The sequence below is a fragment of the Canis lupus genome, chromosome 14 (genome assembly GCF_011100685.1).
Source record: "Canis lupus familiaris isolate Mischka breed German Shepherd chromosome 14, alternate assembly UU_Cfam_GSD_1.0, whole genome shotgun sequence".
Taxonomy (NCBI): Eukaryota; Metazoa; Chordata; class Mammalia; order Carnivora; family Canidae; genus Canis; species Canis lupus.
Genome location: NC_049235.1, coordinates 27,717,415 through 27,735,430, shown reverse-complemented (window position 1 = coordinate 27,735,430; position 18,016 = coordinate 27,717,415). Strand labels below are relative to the sequence as shown.

The window sequence follows — 18,016 nt, the reverse complement described above, 5'->3', positions numbered from 1 at the left end:
AAGCTAATTACTGGTTCATTTATTTCTGTGGTCATAGGAATTATTACCTTTTTTTAAAGATTTTATTTATTTATTCATGAGAGACACAGAGAGAGAAAGAGGCAGAGACACAGGCAGAGGGAGAAGCAGGCTCCCCACAAGGACCCCGATGTGGGACTCGATCCCAGGATCAGGATCTAAGCTGAAGGTAAGACGCTCAACCACTGAGCCATCCAGACGTCCCAGAAATTGTTACCTTCTTTAGAATTGGTGTATTTCTGCATAACATCTTTCAAACATGTTCTTATTACTGCATTTTATTAAGGCTTAGTTTTTATTTTTTTAATTTTTTTCATAATCAAATGTGTGATTTATTTTTAGAGAAAAATAAAACTCTAGTTTTTCCAATAAAGGGGAGAAATAACAATATAAGATCATGTCCTGGTTACATGTTAATTACCACATTCTATACAATGTGGATGTGATCAACATGTATTTGATGATAGTATGAATAAACATTTGAGATTTAAAAATCACATACCATTTGCTAACGCTGTAAATTCATAAATGTTGAAATAAATACCCAGAAATAAGTAAATTTTAAAAATTGAAGCTTTTGACAGTGTTTATGGATCAACCCAAATGGTACATATCAATAGTACAGCCAATAAATTGACATTACTGTTGGTTTCCACCTAATTTCTTCGTAATATGACTGTCTGGTGTTGCATTAGTGAAGATACTTCCTACAACCACATGGGTACCCCAGAGCCTATGACGAACCACTTTACAGCAGCCAAGATCATCCACAGAGAATCCTAAATGTCGATAGCGTTTATCTGTTTCAAAGACAGTGTTGTTTGGATATGGTCCAAAAAGTGCCAAACCAGATGATGGGTCAATAAAGTCACCCTAATAGCCTTCAGCTCGAAGAGCATAGCAAATTTCCTTAGCGCCGTTAATGAACTTTTCTAAAAGCATTTCTCTTTCATTTTCTACCTCTTCGCTCCAAACAGTCATATCATTCTTAGTTTTCTGTGTCATAGTGAGAATCATTAGTTTGTTGGTGGCTCCTTCTGGAAACAGGGACTCAAAATCTCTTCGCGGCAATTCTGGACACGTTTGGATCGCACACTCTACTTTGGCATTTTCAAAGTAAGTTTCTGCACTGCTGATTTCTTGTTCACCGGGTGCATTACTGCCCTACCCGCAATCCATTCCCACTCTGTGCCATCACAAACTCGTGTCTCTCACTTGGTAAAGGTTCTGCTAGAACATCAGGTAAAGTTTTATGAAGCTGGCTTTTCTTTTGTGATGTAGTCCCATTGAGATGACAGTCAAAACCTATGTTCCCAGGAAGCTGGAATCTCTGATCCTGAGGTCCAAATGGTCCCACAGTTTCATCAGGCCCTACTGTTCGAGAGCATCTATCTGGAGGTGCAGTGGCCACATGAGACTCATCAGAACCTGAAGATCCTGCAGTTGAAAAGGCTTTGGGACTGACAACCCTTTTAACTAAAGAGCAAAATCCTGGGAGATAGGAAACCAGTCTGGCTCTATCACAGAGCACGGTGGCCCTTTCCAGCGGGGAGGGCGGACGCCAGGGATCGTCCCTTCCATGAAGCTCTACCCCGAGCGCGGGGCCCCCAGACGGGCGCGTTCGGGGGGACCCACACGGGGGAACCGTCCGTCCCGGCCCCGCGCTCCTCCGCCGTCGGGCTTAGTTTCTAAAACGTGGACTTTTCTGAAGTATTTATGAGCATGGAGTTTCAGAAGTTACTTTAACAAGCCATAGGTCGGGCAGCCCGGGTGGCTCAGCGGTTTAGCGCCGCCTTCAGCCCGGGGCATGACCCCGGGGTCCCGGGATCGAGTCCCGCGTCGGGCTCCGTGCGTGGAGCCTGCTTCTCCCTCTGCCTGTGTCTCTGCCTCTCTCTCATGAATAAATAAATAAAACCTTTAAAAAAAATAAAACCGGGATCCCTGGGTGGCGCAGCGGTTTGGTGCCTGCCTTTGGCCCAGGGCGCGATCCTGGAGACCCGGGATCGAGTCCCACGTCGGGCTCCCTGCATGGAGCCTGCTTCTCCCTCTGCCTGTGTCTCTGCCTCTCTCTCTCTCTCTCTCTTTCTCTCTCTGTGACTATCATAAATAAATAAAAATTGAAAAAAAAATTTAAAAAAATAAAACCAAGCTATAAGTCATTGGTTATCTGCTAGTTCAAATGTATCACGTGAAAATAAGATATCACGGTTGTTTTCTGATAAAGAAGCACTTCCTACGTTAGCTAAATCTCTCTCGCTACAATATAGTCATATTAGCCTCATTATCTTGCTAATAATTTTATCATGTGTAAGATTTTGTCTTATAAAATTTAATTCAATGTTACCATGACTTTGACTTTTAAAGTATTTTTAATTAAAAAAAAAAAAAAAACTTCCGAATTGAATATGCAAGACAATTTTCATTAAAACATTTTGAACATCCAGGCACCTGGGTGGCTCAGTCGGTTAAGCATCTGCCTTTGGCTCAGGCCATGATCCCCAGTCCTAGGATCCAGCCCTGCATCAGGCTTCCTGCTCATGGGGAGCCTGTTTCTCCCTCTGCCTCTGTGCTCTCTCACTTCTCACTCTCAAATAAAAAAATAAAATATTTAAATAAATAAACAAATAAATATATAAATTTTTAAGTAAAATAAAATCAAGAACAAATAAAACTCAGACTAGAAACAAAAATTTTTTTTATTAAAAACCCTTTTGAATATCTATTAAATGTAGTTGTCATTCCAAATCTAATTTTTCCTCACTACTGAGACAAGGACAAGGCCTCTGTGTTCCTAATGAGGGTCTCATTTATGTTGAGGCATTCCTTTCTTGCACGTGGGAACAGGCATAATTTTTGTCTATATGAGCACCAGACACTGTTACCTATAGCTCTTTGGGGTGATCTTTATCACCCACTGGCATCCAGTAGTTTTCTTACATGTTTGCTGCTCACAGATTCAGACCTTTTGTCAGGCTGTTATATATATATATATATATATATATAATTTTGAAATACACAGATTCTAAAGATCATCCTTGAAGATTGTCATCCTTGTATTTTTCCTGTTTCTTACATAGTCTTAACACTTGCCTTTAACTTACAAAGCACAGTTACTTTATTCTATGAGAGCAAGAAAAAATTGTTCTATTTCAAATAATGTTATAGCAACTGATTCAGTAGGAGTGATACAAAATCTAATCATGCTTTTAAATTTGAGCACATTATCTCTTTAAATTACATGTTAATTTAGTTTGTTTGACATTATAAAAATGATTAAAAGACTTAAGCCTGGTATGAAAACAAAAGGTCACTCGATTCATTAGCTTGAAAACTAGTGTTAACAATGACTTATAGTTTAGATCATCTCTCACCCAGCCTTCCTAGTCTATGCAAAGATTTTTGTGAATTTTTAAGAGTCAAGATGACTCCTTTCAAGTTTAATATTGGGTACCTGTGGCCCTAAGTTTATTATATTCTGGATTTCATACATTAATTAAATTGATTGTGACAGTAATGTTAGTTGATTCTCATCATGTCAGTTGAAATCTGGATGTACTGTCTTGGACAAAAAGATGTGATTTTGCAACAAATAGGTTTTCCCCCACTACTTTCTAAATCTGAGGATGGCACATGATCTTACACTTCCTTTATATCAAGGCCTTTTATAATAGACTCACAATAACATCCGTTGATGTTGATAAATGCACGAAAAGCTTTTTCTGCAAAGGAATCCACCATGTATGTTTACTGCAGAACTTAGTTCTGGAAGTAGGCAATCCACTTGTATGCCAAATGGACTTTAATTTGTTTTGTATGTTTAGCACTCAACAGCATTTTCACAGAAGGCAAGAAGTAACTTGTATTTTTTGGTCCTCACAAAAACCATCTAAGTGCTGGTATTATTGTAACTTAGAGGAGAGAAAACGGAGGTGGGGGATTGCCTAAACCACAACATCAGATGCCAAGTGATGAGAAGAGGCTAGAACCCTGCCATTCTAATGTCATTCTAATGTCATTAGTACTGCAGCACACAGAGCTGCTACTCAAGAGTAACAAAGACTTCGCCCCAATTTCAAATATATTTTGTGGAAGCTTTTGGTCTCCCCTTAGATATGTGTGCTATTAATAACTGTAACAATACTGTGGCATTAAGGTCCAGAGTAGTCAACCTTAAAAGCATGGATACTGAAAAACAATTTAAGACCCATGTGATTTTCAGATCTAGCCCTATTCTTAAAACACACTTATTTCTATAATATCTATATATTAAGGCATTTCGAAAAACATTTTAATAGAAGCCTTCAAACTTGCAAAATATAACAAAGGCCTTTTATGCTTAACTAGAATAAAATGACAACTTTTTTATACCACATTTGAAATGCAATCCATTCCAATTTTTTTCTCCTGAGGTTCACCCTGTATAGCTTTCTTAAAAATTTAAAGTCTTCTTACCACTAATGCTTATGTACATGTATTCTTATGTAATAAATTCATTTTTTCAGACTAGTCATTATGTAACTTGCAACAGCCTATTTTTTAAGTATTTTTGTCTCCAAGGTAATATTTACATAAAGAACATTATTTCCTGTATTCTACCCAACAATGAATAAGAGTTCTTTAAAAATGATTTTTTAAAAAAAGAGGGGGAGAAAAAAGGCTACTAAGGAGGCATTCGAAACTCAGATAGTTTGCTGTCTCACATTGCATCTGTTCTTCTCCTGCCACTGACGTTAACATAATCCCGGTTTACTAAATTGTACGCAGGCCAGTCTTCACATCTTCACTGCTTCCATATAGTTACATGGTACCGACTCCTTATGTGACTCAGGATTCCTTCTATCTTTTCACTATTACCTGATAATCATTATCTAAGTTAGCACTGCAAATCCAACATTATCTGGGCTTATGCTATCTTTTTTTTTTTTTAAGATTTTATTTATTTATTCATGACAGACACACAGAGAGAGAGGCAGAGACACAGGCAGAGGGAGAAGCAGGCTCCATGCAGGGAGCCCGACGTGGGACTCGATCCTGGGTCTCTAGGTTCACACCCCGGGCTGAAGGTGGCACTAAACCTCTGGGCCAGAGGCTGCCCTTATGCTATCATTTTAACTTTACATCCTGATCCTTTACTTTTGGGTCCTTAGAAGTCTAGTCAAACTGCAACATGCTTCCCATCCCTATGCTTTAAATAGGACTTGTCAACCATCCAGGCTGTGCTTTCTCCAGGCTTGAATGTGGTAATCCTGTTCTTCCCGAAAGGGCTCTTCCCTAGGATGCCCTCCTATCCTGGCCTCCCACAGATACAGTAGCTGGAGTAAGGTGGGGGTGAAAAAGAACAAATGAAACTAGTATTTGTTGAGCAAGAAATATTGAAGGCATAATGCTAAACTCCAGGATATCCATATATTAATTCAGATTAAAAAAATTACCTTCTAGGTTTTTTAATTCTTTTTATTTTCATGTTTTCATCCTGTCTAATTTGTCTTTATGAGCAAAATTATGGGTCTGACTTTCAAGAGTGAATTTAGTTCATGCTGCTCTTTACAACCTTGGCCAAATTTCCAGGTAGTCCATCATTTCCACATTTGAACTCTATACCTTTACCTGCCTCTACTAGAGTTTTTAATCATAGTGCAGCATAATTCTACTTTCTGAATGCTTCAAGGAAGAGCTATAAATACTATAAATGCTCAACTGATATTAACCTGACCAAGACTAAAATGTAAATATTTCCATTACTCTCCTTCTAGATCTGAAATAACTTCAAACCAGATAAGTAATCTTAAACAAGTTGTTAACCTAGCTTGCTAGCCCAGTTTGTTCATCTCTGAATTCTGTGCCCTTTTAACATATTGGTAAATAGAGCCCTAGATTTGTAAGAGTTGATAGAATCACTGTGGTTGGGCTCAGGTGCCCACCAGTGACCATACAGGACTTTTTTTTTTTTTTTAGATTTTATTTATTCGTTCATGAGAGAGGCAGAGACATAGGCAGAGAGAGAAGCAGGCTCCCCACAGGGAGCCCGATATGGGACTTGATTCCAGGATGCAGCAATAATGACCTGAGCCAAAGGCTCAACCAGTGAACCACCCAGGTGCCCACCATATAGGATTTTTACTAACCTCTGCAATACCTGATAAGCCTGGCAGACACTGCCCAGCTGATGTTCATGCTAGATCTGAATGAGCCAACCCTTCCTCCTGTATCCACATCACACCTTTCACTTTGTCGAAAGGGATTGAATTGTTAACCAGTATACTTTTCTTCATCTTTTATTATATTGGCTTAATCTAAGAAGAGTACAGAAAAAAACTGAAAAGGAATAAAAGTTGTCCTATTTCTTTCTTTTTAAAGGTTATTAAGTGGGCAGCCCAGGTGGCTCAGCGGTTCAGCGCTGCCTTCAGCCCAGGGCCTGATCCTGGAGATCCAGCATTGAGTCCCGCATTGGGCTCCCTGCATGGAGCCTGCTTCTCCCTCTGCCTGTCTCTGAGCCTCTCTCTCTCTCTCCCTCTCTGTGTCTCTTATAATAAATATTTTTAAAAATAAAAATAAAAGGTTATTAAGTCTGTAAAGATTAATAAATTCTTTTATAAAGAACTTAAATACACTAGATAAAAGCTCCAACTACAAGTTTTCTTAATGTCAGAGTAATATTGTCCTAATCTTCTAATATTTACAGAAAACCTACTGGGTGAAACAGGAAGTCATGGGAGCAGTGGATTACATATTTCAGTCATTTAAAAAATACAGCTAAGCCGGGAAATAGTCTTAGGGATAGTCTCCAAATAGGGAATCCATTTAGTCCCAGGAGAGAAGACGTAGAAGAGTGAGTCACAAAAGTGGAGTGCCTTGTATAAGAAGTACTAAATCCGCTGAGTGTGGCTGCAAACTAACCCTCTCTATCTGACCATAAGAATATGCATGTTTATTGCTTTGTTCGTTCATAAGTGTATCTTAGTGATTTTCTATCATTTACTTTAGTAAATCCATCCCATGAATAATCTGTTGCAGCCCAGAAGGAAAGGAATAATTTTTGCTCCCTGAGTGCAGTGGGGCTCAGGTTAGCCATTCAAGACGTACGAGGGGTTGCAGATGTGAAAGCCTCACACCTCAATCTGCCACAGCATTTTACGGGGAGCTAAGCAGCAGGAACACGAGAGCATGTGCTTCATTATAGGGTAAAAGAGCATCACTGGAATTTGTTAGTATATTAAGTTTTTATTACTGTAAATATTTGCCCTTATGCATCTCATTGATTTCAATTCCTCAAAACCCAGAGAAACTTAAGTGGATATTTTAGGAGTAAATATATGCTTCAAGATTGCAGTATTCATTTCAAAAGTGACTATACAGGCATATAACTGTCGTGAATTTACATAGAGGCTCCCCAAGTAGAGGGCATGAGTTCAAAGTTAAAACAGAGGACTTTTCATGTAAAAAAAAAAAACTTGTTTTAAAAGAGAAAAATTTTCAGGAAGATGAATTATAGTCCCAGTGAGTGTTGTTTAGTAGAATACTTATATTTCCAATGTATCTATCATAACTGGCTTCATTTTCCATGTTATTTTGACTAATAAGCTACTAATAAAAATATTAAAAATTTATGACTAAAATAGAATTTAGTCTGCTTCCTGAATTAATCAGAACAAAACCCCATTGGACATTAAGTATTTTACGGGCAAAAACTATGTTATATATTTTTATTTCTCCTTCATTTATCATAGCTCCTAACACGTAAGAGCACTTAAATGTTTGCTGGGGGAAAAAAGTCATAGAAATAAAAGAGAAACAGATTGTAATTTGATTTGATCTGTATCTCAAAAAGTGTTCTACATGAAGGAGAATGGTTGATGGAGCAAGAAGCAGAATTGTTGGAAAGGGACCTACCTGGAAGCCCAGTCTGAGTAGCCTGTATAAAAATCCTTTTTTGGATGCTGAAAAAGAAAAAGGTGCTTCTCTCCATATTTCAGGTGAAAGGTTGCACCTGAACTCAATTTCTCAAGGGATCAAAGTCTCCCTCCTGCCAGGGTGAGGAGCCATAACATCCTACTGATCTAAAAACCTCTGGTTCTGGGCAGCTGCCATCTCTGGAAGACTTACTAAGCAGCTGGGAACCCAAATCTAGAAAGCCTTGTGCTTTATCTCTTGGACAGGTTAGTTCTGGGACTCTAAAAAAGGACAAAAGCTACAGTGGGGCATGTCTGGTCACCAGAATACATACCCATGCAACTGCACCCCATCTTCTGCATGGCTCTCAACAGCACATTGGGAAGATCAGGGAAACATATGCCTTGCCTTCTCTCTATGGGAGCCCGATGTGGGACTTGATCCCAGGATGCAGAAATAATTACCTGAGCCAAAGGCTCAACTACTGAACTCAACCCTTCCCCAGTAAAGCTTACTTCTTGGCCTATACCATATTAGAATGTGTAATTATTTTCCAAGTCCTGAGGCATAACTGGCATAAACCTAAAGGGACAGAATCATAGGTCATTTCAGTGCAACTCAAAGTTTATTGAACATTCACTACATGCAGAGCTCTGGCTAAACAATATTGTTAATATCACTATTAGGACTTCATAAATTATAATCTAGTTGTGGAAAACTTTGAAAATCAAACAATTAAGTCAAATAAAGTTCATTTCAGAAGTAAAATGGGGCAAAGAGTAGCTGATTCTAAATAATTGAAGTAAGATCTTTTCAAAGGCTTTGCTAAAATATGGATTTGACTTAAGCATTGAATAATCAAGAGGGACTTCAATTAGGTAAAAGTATTCCAGGAGTTATGAACAACCTGAGCAGAAGCACAGAAAAAAAAAAAAAAAGTTCCCAGAATAGTCAGATATTCTATGTGACTATAAATGAAAGTTTCTGGAATGTCAAGAAGCTAAAAGCACAGATTAGGATTATATATGTTTATGTATAAGAGAATTAGGTTTCATTTAAATAGTGCTTTTGCATTTTCTAAGGAAACACAGAGAAAGATTAATCTTTTTCTCCTTGCATGATACATAGGTCCTTCCTAAAATATTCCAGGTTTAGGTTAATGGAACAGTAATCATCAGTACCATATGACTCATTACAAATTATTCCACCAAGTCCTAATAAAATAATCTCTTTGGAGGCAAGATAGATGCCAGTATATAGGGTCACTGAACTTCAACTCTTAAATAACTATAGCCCATGGAAGTTTAAATCTGTATAAAGTTTCTTGAAAGCAACCTAACATGTATAAAAATGAATTAAAATGCTCACAGCTCTGACCTCCTAGTTCCAAATCCAGAAATTTATCCTAAACTATGTAAGGGTAATTTTACAGAGCTATTTATTACAAGAATAGAAACAATCAAAATCACACATTAGAAAGTGGTTTTAAAATAGCATGATATATCCATACCACTATCATACATCCATATAAAAATTACTTTTGAATAATACTTAATGACCTAAGTGTTCATAACACAGAAGGATAAAAATCTGAGTTTTTAAGTCTACTTATTAAATAGAAGGAGAAAAGGAAATAAGGACAAGAAGCGAGGACCAGACACATGTCAATAAAAGGACGACTATAATACTCAAAGTTTAAAATTATCTCTGGGCTATTTGATCACATAATGATTTCTATTTTTTGCCTATGAGGTATGAAGAACTGCCGCTTACATTTCTTCTTACAGAAGTAGTATGGTTCTATCAAGGGCAATAATATTGGAGATTTAGGATATTAATGAGCTTTAGCTAAGGAAGATAAACCCTTCAAGATATGTTCCAAATAGAGGTTATGACCCTGTTTTTAAAGTAGATATGAGACCATGTAAAGAATGTTGACATCCCCAGGCATCTTCATTGTCTCCCTTTTCTGATAAAAGAGGACTATATAACATAAAAAATTATTTTAATTTCAGGGAAAAATATTAATTATCCATTCTAACCTAGCTGCTTCTTTCTCTGGACAGTAATCATGGGGGAAAACTAAAAGTCTTAAAAAATTGAATGGTGAGCAGACTTATGAAAGATAGGAGGAAAAAAGTCTTTCTCAAAGAATATAAAAATTAGTGAAAGGGAATAAAGGGAAAGGAGAGAAAATGAGTGAAAATATCAGTGAGGGTGACAAAACATGAGAGACACCTAACTCTGGGAAATGAACAAGGGGTAGTGGAAAGGGAAGTGGGCGGGGGGTTGGGGTGACTGGGTGATGGGCACTGAGAGGGGCACTTGGCGGGATGAGCACTGGGTGTTATGATATATGTTGGCAAATTGAACTCCAATTAAAAAAAAAGAAAATGAAATCAAAGATTGATTTTTCTTCTCCACTGGCTTGGTCAAAGAGCTTACCAGTTAGCCTCAAATAATGTACTTTATTCCTTTATGTAACAAATGCCACTTCACACAAGAACACCAACTTTGCCTTTTTTTATCTCTTGATGAAATTTGATGGCTTCCCTATGCCTAGCAGACTCACAAATTATCTCTTTGGAGATTTGCCAGAAAACTGTATAGTTCTGGGATTTTGACTTTTTAATTAGGTATACAACATTGAGAATGGATTGTAAATCACACCAAAATCACTTTCCTTTTAGGGACTTCTGTTTTCCTGTCACTCACGTTTGAGTGGGTCAAAGCAAAATCTGTCACACATAGGACCATTTTGCCTGAGCCCTTATATTTAGGAAAGGGTTTAAATATTGATTTTGGGGATTATTCCCAAATGAATTTATAACTAATTGTGTTTATATAAGCATTACAAATGTTGCTCTTATTAAAAACATTTGGTTAGGGCAGCCCGGGTGGCTCAGCGGTTTGGCGCTGCCTTCAGCCGAGGGCCTGATCCTGGGGACCTGGGATCGAGTCCCACATCAGGCTCCCTGCATGGAGCCTGCTTCTCCCTCTGCCTGTGTCTCTGCCTCTCTCTCTGTGTGTGTCTCTCATGAATAAATAAATAAAATATTTTTTTAAAAAAATTGGTTATCAATGTATATGGTGTGGGAATATTATTTTCACATTACTCATTATATGTATTATACCTCAGTAATTTTTTGGGAGTATGATTGTACCCCCATTTTAGGCAACATCTAGGGTAGCATCAGCTTCTCATCTCACAAAAGTAAGGTCATAGCTTCTCCAGCCAGGGTGCAGAATCATCAATCCATGACCTTTCTACTTCAAAATAGTATTTGTCAAAGTCCTGAAGGAGACAATGAGATGAAAGGAAGCAACATCTGCCTAAATTATGTATTTGAGAAAAATGAATGGTGATGTTAAGAGCTAGCTTTCCTACCCTTAACTGAAGAATCCAAAAGTTGGGAAGAAGTAAGGAAGAAGCCAGAGAATAAGAGCTTATGTGTACATGCCTCTCTAAAGCAGGCCTGCGCACTTCTCTACTCTCCAGGATTATGCCCAGAGGGAAAGGAAATGGACAATAAAACATGGACAGTTTCATATCGTATTCCTTAAAAATTTGGATACTCCAATCAGTGCCTGATATCTTTTTGGAAACCTGGAAAGTGACACCATGGGAAATGTTCCCTGTGTCATATTGGAATAACAGCAATAGAGCAAAAAATGGCTCAAAACGTCATCCAAGCTAATGGATGGCCCAGGGAAGCCCAGAATCTTCTGTACCTTTTGGAGGAGGAGGAGAATCAGCTAAACCTTCCATGTGTTTCTTGAAAGGGCAAGATCAGTAGATTCCAAGTTATTTCGAGGTCACAACTCGGAAAAGAAGTCTGAGGAAATGAACATGGACTATAGTCAGAAGCTCAGGTGAAATCAAGTCCATCTCTATATATGCCAGCTCGAAGGAGGCTGACACCAGAGAACAAGATGAACACCAAACACTTCATTACACCAATTGGACAGAAGATGAAAACCAAGGAATTTTCCCCAAAACAAAGAGTAAGATGCAATCAAAACATAGGAGAATTGGCTACATTTTCTGCCTAAATGTATAAAAGAAACTTGAAATGGGAATTAAAGGAAGCTATAGAAAAATAAAAGTTGCTTTTTGTACATCCACGTTTGTAGAATGACTAAGACAAGAAATTGACCAAGACCATGTTTTGTCATCAAATATAAACTAGGCCTCACATAGAGACAGAGTTAAAGAATGAGCTTTTTTCTATACACAAGCTTATAGTTTGACAAATTTATACCATTATATTTTAAGTTATCCACAATTTTTATGACCCTGTTTTGCCATTGCTGATGGTCCTAGACTGTAAAAAGGGCCATGATATCAAGGTAGCATGGCCCCATTCTATATCTGTATTGAAAATTTCTTGCTCAGAGTTTAACTGCTAGTATCTCATAGAATCTGTTGTTATCAACATAGCATTACCTAGTAACTAGAATGGAATCTTGATAAAAAGGAACAGCTACAACATTGGGATGAAAAGACACAATGTTACTTTTTTTCAGTACCAGACCTGGTAAGCAATAGACTACAGGTTCCATGGCAGACCTAAATCAGACTAAAGGACTAAAATCAAGTCTAAACAGAAAACTCTCATTAGGCTGTGATTCCACTTAAGAATTTAACCAGTGAATAGTGACCAAGAGTCCTGGTGCTAAATAACTTTCCATAACTTAAGTTCCTAAAATGTAGCTTTGCAGAACATCTCTGTATCTAGATTGAGTTTAGGAACTTAAAACTTCTGTTTTGCTCCATCAACTGCTTCAAGAAATACAGTTTGGGAGATATCTTACATAACCTTTCCATTTGTATACTTTTCTACAAATTCTCCAGTTAAATGAACTGCTTTAATGGACTACTGCTATGTTGGTTTATGTGTCTCAAGTTTTCCTGCCATCACTCTTTGTAACAAAATATAAGACGATAAATTAACTGCAAACCTTCTTGCTAGAATGGCCCATAGTTCTGTAATTTTCAATTATTTAGACTGACTTTTCCTTATTGATTGTTGTTTGAGGAGGCAAAGCCTCATTCCCTACTGGTCTTTGTACTACTGCACATTACGGAACCACCCCAACCATTCACCTTCCATGGAACAAAGGAGGATGTGCAATTGGTAATCTTTCAACACTCACCTCCACTGTCCCTCTAGGAACATTAATACCATGGTTTCCACATCTGGATGCTTGATTCCCTTTAGCCTTGAGCTACTTCCTATATAGATATCAGATTTGACTGTGCCACTGCAGTGGAAATATTGTTCAATCGATTCTTGAACTGATTTCAGTTGATGGTGTTGCAAGTAAAAATGCATGATTTACATGGATCAGAGTCTTGAAACATTTATAGATTGGGTAGGCAACAGAGACTTTTGAATAAATAAGGTATTACTGACGTGCCTCAAAATGGATGGTATTTATGCAACACTTTTTTTTCCTCCAAGACATTACTCTTACTGTCATCCTGGCCATATTTAATAGTATATTAGACAATTCTTTACAAAAGGTTAAAAAATACATGAGTCATTATTGAGTATAGTGAAACTGTAATAATGGAGCATAGCAACTATTTTGCTGGATTTCTGTCTGAAATCTCTATGGATTTTGTACAACTCAAAGGACAAAATTTCTCAATCATGGTAAGCCCATCTTAAAATGGCTCCCAGGAACTTTGTTTCACCTCAGTTTTTAACAAAATTCTATAGTAGATATTTCAATATCCATATTCTAGTCATTTATATTTCAGATAATGGCTGACATTTGTCTCCACTAAACTAATATGGAAAGCTATATTGTCCAGGATGTCACTATCAAATCTCAAGGAAATGAGTAGGTTGAAACTAACAATCCAGCAAGACCTGCTAGAACACCTTATTATACCCTTTTTAGACCAGATTGTCCTGTGCTCCAACTACTTCTTTGAAAATTTTAAGCATTTTAAATTTAAAACATAACAAAATATGTTTTCATTACTGTTCTTTCTACTTAGAAGTCTTCACTCATTTTTATGGTAAGTAACTGGACTTAAGTCAGCTTTAGCCGAGTATAATTTCTGTTATAAAATCTGTGTTAATGAAGATCCAGAAGGCCAATCATGGCATAACTAATTTTATCAATTTGGAAAATTTTCATGAAATGATCTGAAACAGTCAACCCTAGATCTTTCTAGACTGAGAAAGAAGCCATAATGTTATCACAACTGTTGACTTTGTCACCAGGGATCTTTACGTATTTTCATACAGTAGGAATAACCCTCTATAGATTAGAAAGGTATATCTGTTCAATCATATCTACGCAGTAGGAAATCAAGTTCTTACATAAAATATTTTGTTCTCTATTAACATGTTAATACTGCAAAGTTATAAAGAATAAAACTTTAAAGAGCTAAACTAAGATGTCATGAATAACCTTTTTTCTATATACGTGTCATTATGCAACTATTTGTTAATGAGACAGATGTATGTGTCACACACACACTTCTCACACTGGCTATAGAAATATTCTTTTACCATTAACGGGACCTTCCATTATTATGTACTATATATTCACATATATGTAGAAATTTAGCTTTTTAAAGTTTTGAGAGTTTTAGTCACATGTGGCACAGATTTCCCATTACGAAGTAAGTTTATTTCCTATTGACAGTATTATCAATTGGGATCAGGATAGAAAGAAGAGAATTAGTATGTATCCTTTTTAAAGTCCCATTTGGGGATTAAATAAAATTGAACAGATTTTAATGAACCTGAGCATTATTGAAATGTTTGTTATTTTGAGGAATACTTTATTAAAAATAACTTTGTAGTTTTCTCATCCAGAAAAATCAAAGAATGACATTTCATAATATACTACTTCCTGACATTAAAGGTTTTATGTTAAGCCTTAGTCTTTGGAGTCTTCCAGTTATCATGTTTCAACATATTGTATTGGTTGACATTTAAAGAGTCTGCAAGCTCATGTGGCATTTTAGTCCTGACTGTCATTACTGTTGCCTTACAACAGATTTTCCTCAGGAATGAAACCCAGTGACCCAACTAATACCACCAAAAGAGTGTGAACATATTAAGTCCAAGTAAATCTAATAAACTATAGTGGTAATCCCTTAAAATATTTTGCTTCCTAGAAATCTTTTGTTCCTAATGATGTAGGTTTAGTAGAAGATCATCCAGAATCATTTTCAGTAGGATTGTTCCAAAGAAATCTTTTCTAATTAAAGCCACCTAAAACTAAACTCTCTCTCCCCTCTTGGGATAGTTTAATAACTAAGTTTTTTCGCTTGAGAATAATAAAGAAACATTAAGGATGTGATCTTATTAGTCGACATCACCTTTCTAAACTCCCTTCACTTCATTATCTGGTTTACCCACACCCATGTTTTTCTGGAGATTTTATACTTGACTCTTTCCCTAGCTCCATCCCCAGTATTCTTTGTTATGCCCCACTTACTGCATCCAGTTCATCTGTTTCCTCTTTCCCTCACCACATACACTTTTTTGGTTTCCTATAGATCTCTAAAATATTTTTTTAACCTTACTCCCTTTTATTATTTTAAAAGATTTTATTTATTTATTCATTAGAGACACAGAGAGAGAGAGGCAGAGACATAGGCAAGGGAGAAGCAGGTTCCATGCAGGAAGCCAGATGTGGGACTCGATCCTGGGATTCCGGGATCATGCTCTGAGCCAAAGGCAGATGCTCAGCCACTGAGCCACCCAGGTGTCCCTCTTACTCCCTTTTAGATCCTCAAATGTATTCTTGTCTGCAGTTATTAGAGTCTGGTTTTCACATTCAGATTCTGCTAACTCATCATCATATTCAATTTAACCATATCAACACCCTCATAATCCATCAGGAAGTAAGAGATAATAAACATAATGACAAATCTACTGCCTTCTTCATCTGTATCAAGCTCTCTAACAGGTGCTGTGAATTCATTTTCATTATGAGATACATTTCAAGATAAATTATAGATACAGTTACCATGGCATGGACAGATAAATCTAAAGATGTGTAGAATTTTCTAATTTCTTCTATTGATATTCTTCAAACAATCCTCACCCACATTTGTTTTTTCATTGTTTCCCCATAACCTTGTATATTCCAACTCTTATAGTTATGATTATTATCAGATATAACTTGATTAAATATCAGTCTTTATTCATTAAAGGAAGCAAGAAATGTTTTGCCAATTTTTTTTAAGGGAGACTCAAACCTACCATGTAGACAAAAATACATCCCTAAATCCCACATTCTGAGCCAGCCATAAAGCATTCTGGGATCCTGTGCCTAGAAGTCTTTTTCTGTTTTCTAGGACTCAAGCACTATGATGCAAGGAAGGGGAACTCTAACAACCGGGGGTGGGTTAAGAAAAGACACACATGCATTTTTTTTTCTAGTGATAAAGAAAACAGAGTCTCTAATATGACCTACTCTCTACTGTATTCAAACAGATACTTTCTTAATTCAATGGCTATATACTATTTGAAAGTTTTATCACTGATACAACCCTTCTTGTTTAATTCCAAAACATTAGTAAGAGGTAGCCGACCGAGTTACTAACTCCTGATGCCTGAATCACCTTGTTGACCATTGTCCTATATAATAAAGTCCTGTCTTCTAAAAGCAAATATGAACAATGAGCTGCTAACCTAGTAATTTAAGAAATGTTTTTGATTACTCTACTTGAGCCCCTTCACCTGTATAAGGGTGAAAGTTACATTTTTCCAGAACTTTCCTACCCCTACAAAGTAGTAAAAAGAAAATTGATGTTTAAAGAATATTGCAAGGATAAGATTTTGCAAAGTAAATTTACTATAAACTAGTTTTTTAAACCAACTTGCTTTCAACGACTAATCTTCTAACAATCAAATTCTATACAATAGATACACTGCAATTTTCTTGCTTTAGAGTAGTAATTTTTATTGGTGGTTGACTTTGCTCCCTAGGAGACATTTGCAATGTCTGTAGACATTTTTGGTTGTCCCAACTAGAGGGCCACTAGTAGGTAGAGAACAAGAGGTCAGGCATGCTGATATCATCCCACAATGCACAGCACAGCCACCATTCAAAAAGAATTGCCTGGTCAAAAATATGAATCTGGCCAAAGTGCCAAAGTTGAGAAAGCCTATGGAAGCAAATATATAGTATACATTTAATTATATTCTAACATTAGAACATGTGAAGAGAAATAATGTACCCAGGAATAGTTCAACACATGATAATGGTAATATTTTTCCTTTGGTCTTTAAAAATCTTTTGAAGAGGGGAAAGACAGAAGATGAAAGGGAGAAGACATAGTTATATACACATTTATCTAATTAGTTCATCATGACAGTCCAATGAGAAGACGAGAATATTATAAAGCCATAGTCAAGGGCATGAGCTTTGTAGGCAGCACTCTGCATTCATATTCCAGCTCTCACACTTTCTAGATGTATAATAATTTGGCTACTCAATCTCTGTGTACTTCTGTCCCTTATCTTTAATACAGCAATAAGAACAGTGCGATTTTATAAAGTTGTCCTGAGGATAAAATTAGTTAATGTAAGTCAGGTGTGCAGGGTACATCTAGCACCTTTGCTTTTATTTCATGAGTCTTATGATTACCATCATTCCATTATAATCATTTCATAGATTAGAATAGTGAGGCTCAGGTAGGCCCAGCAAGACAGCTTATAGGTAGCAAAGTGTGAATTGGACTGACCCCAGGCCCAGTAACAAGCATGAAGTCAGGCATTAGAGACTTGCTCAGAGGCCGAGGAGTTGCTAAGATGTCTCTTGGAGGTTCTATCATGTCAAATTACTTATAAAGTTGTACTTTTTCCCCCTATGTAATCCAGACTTTATTTTGGAACTTGAATATTTTGTCTTTAAAACTCACTCTTGTTTATTATTATTGTTATTGTTTTTTAAGGATTTTATTCATTTGAGACAAGGAGATAGAGCATGAACAGGGGGAGAGGGAGAGGGAGAAGCAGACTCCCTGCTGAGCCAGGAGCCTGATGTGGCACTTGATTCCAGGACCCAGAGATCATGACCTGAGCCAAAGGCAGATGCTTAAGCATCTGAGCCACACAGCTGCCCCTAA

The 18,016-nt window shown here is 37.0% G+C and overlaps 1 pseudogene; it reads right to left on the bottom strand.

Moving 5' to 3' along the window:
* Window positions 1-509: 509 nt before the first annotated feature.
* LOC119874525 lies at window positions 510-3,756 on the bottom strand (annotated as a pseudogene).
* Window positions 3,757-18,016: the final 14,260 nt, after the last annotated feature.